The sequence below is a fragment of the Cucumis melo genome, unplaced genomic scaffold (assembly GCF_025177605.1).
Source record: "Cucumis melo cultivar AY unplaced genomic scaffold, USDA_Cmelo_AY_1.0 utg000496l, whole genome shotgun sequence".
Lineage (NCBI taxonomy): Eukaryota > Viridiplantae > Streptophyta > Magnoliopsida > Cucurbitales > Cucurbitaceae > Cucumis > Cucumis melo.
In genome coordinates this window covers 17,501-20,000 of record NW_026124028.1, presented here as the reverse complement: position 1 = coordinate 20,000, position 2,500 = coordinate 17,501, and positions in this window count along the sequence as shown.

Genomic DNA, 2,500 nt, shown 5'->3' with positions numbered 1-2,500 from the left:
TGTGGCACTCCGACGAAACCAGTCCACCGAGCACAAAGCAATCGCAAGACATCTCGTATCTTCACGAACAAGCCCGCTTGGAGTGCACGCCCACACCGAGGTGCAAGCATTATCCGCGCAAGCCCATTCGAGCATCAACTCGACACCCGCTCTCACTCCCTACCCGACGGACAAGCCCATCGTTATGGCCAAACCCCTCCACCAAGCACGAAGCAATTGCAAGACAAGCCCACTTGGAGTGCACGCCCACACCGAGGTGCAAGCATTGTCCAAGCAAAACCCATCCAAGAATGTCAATTTGACATCCCGCTCTCACTCCTTGCCCGACGTAGGGGCCCGGCATTCCATCGATTTTAACCAAACCCTTCCACCAAGCAAGAAGCAATCGCAAGACATCTCGTATCTTCATGAACAAACCCGCTTGGAGTGCACGCCGACACCGAGGTGCAAGCATTGTCCGCGCAAGCCCATCCGAGCATCAACTCGACACCCGCTCTCACTCCCCGCCCAACGGTCGGACGTGGCACTCCGATAAAACCCGTCCACCGAGCACAAAGCAATCGCAAGACATCTCATATCTTCACGAACAAGCCCGCTTGGAGTGCACGCCCACACCGAGGTGCAAGCATTGTCCGCGCAAGCCCATCCGAGCGTCAACTCGACACCCGCTCTCACTCCCTGCCCGACGGACAAGCCCATCGTTATGGCCAAACCCCTCCGCCAAGCACGAAACAATCGCCAAGACAAGCACACTTGGAGTGCACGCCCACACCGAGGTGCAAGCATTGTCCAAGCACGCCCATCCCGCTCTCACTCCTTGCCCGACGGTCGGATGTGGCACTCCGGCCGAACCCTTCGTCCACCAAGCACAAAGCAATCGCAAGTTATCTCGTCTCCTCACGAACAAGCCCGCTTGGAGTGCACGCCCACACCGAGGTGCAAGCATTGTCCGCGCAAGCCCATCCGAGCATCAACTCGACACCCACTCTCACTCGCCGCCGGCGGCCGGAGGTGGCACTCCGCCGGCGCCGACCCCCCAAGCATATGTGCCCATGATGGGCGCAATGTGCTTGAAGGGTCGGCGCCGCGGCATAGGGGTACCCCCGCGCCCCGCCCATGCAGGCAGGTCGCCCCCCTATATAGTACATTCTGGCTTTTTTGGGTCTGGCAGGCTTGCATATGAAAAAGCCGAAATGTCACACCATGCAATAAATCTTGATTGTGTTATTATTATGACCGGGACTTGATTGTATTATGTTTTAGACATTCAAATGAGTGTGGAAAACAAGTTTCATAATTTTTGAACCAACCAATAATATTTTATGAATTTTTATTGTTAAAAAATTAAAAATAATTTAAAAATAGTAAAACGTTTCCAAAAATACTAATTTTTGGAGGACATCCTTTGTTTACATTTTTTAGATCCCAGAAAAAATTTCATAACAATCCAAGCACTAGAACATAGGTTTGACATCACATTTGTGTGTTGAGTGGGCATTGCGGCACCCTGCGCGCGCGGCACCCTGCGCGCACGCCCCACGCAGACGCATGGCCATGCGGCGCGCGCGCCCATGGCCGTGCCGCATTCGTGCGCATGGGGGCGCGCATGCTGCATGCTCGGTGGGCATGTGGGCATGCACGGTGGGGGCACGGGTTTGTTCCAACAACCTCCATAGAGTTTTTTCCATGAATTCTAGACGTGGGTGGTCACGCCCAACGCAGACGCATGCTGCGCGCGGCTTGCGCGCACGTCCCACGTAGACGCCTGGGCATGCGGCGCGCGGACACACACCCGCAGACGCATGCCGCGCTTAGCACTCTGCGCGCACGCCCCACACACGCCCGAAGGGCATGGCGCATGGTGGGCACCCTAGGCGTTCGTGTGCAAGCCTCGGCCATGGGCATGCGGCGCGCGCCCCACACACGCCCCACTGCAGTCGCCTGGGCTTGCGGCGCACGCCCCACACACGCCCGTAGACGCATGGCGCGCGCGGCCCCCTGCGCGCACGCCCCCCGCAGACGCACGGGCATGCAGCGCGCGACTCACACAAACCCACTAACGCACGGCGCGCGCGCCCATGGCCGTGCTTTGTACTCGAAGGCCTCGGCCTTGGTCCTTGACTTGCACACGAGCACACTATCTTATTCTTGGGCATTCAAAGATGATTTGCTTCAACTTTTTTTCTAGTCCAAAGCCAACCCCTCACTAACACTTATGTTTTTCGTCCTTTTACATAAGATATGACCTCCATGGCAATTGGAAGAAATAAATGAGTTGTGTGTGGGTAGGGTCGAGATGAATCTCGGTGGATCTTGGCAACAAGGCTCATCTGCCACTTACAAGCCAAGCACGCACGCCCCTTAGACGGATCCCCACGCTCGCACAAGCATCGCGTGCGCGGCACCCTACGCGCACGCCCCACTGCAGTCGCATGGGCTTGCGGCGCGCGCCCCACGCCCGCAGACGCATGGCGCGCGCGGCACCCTGCGCGCACGCCCC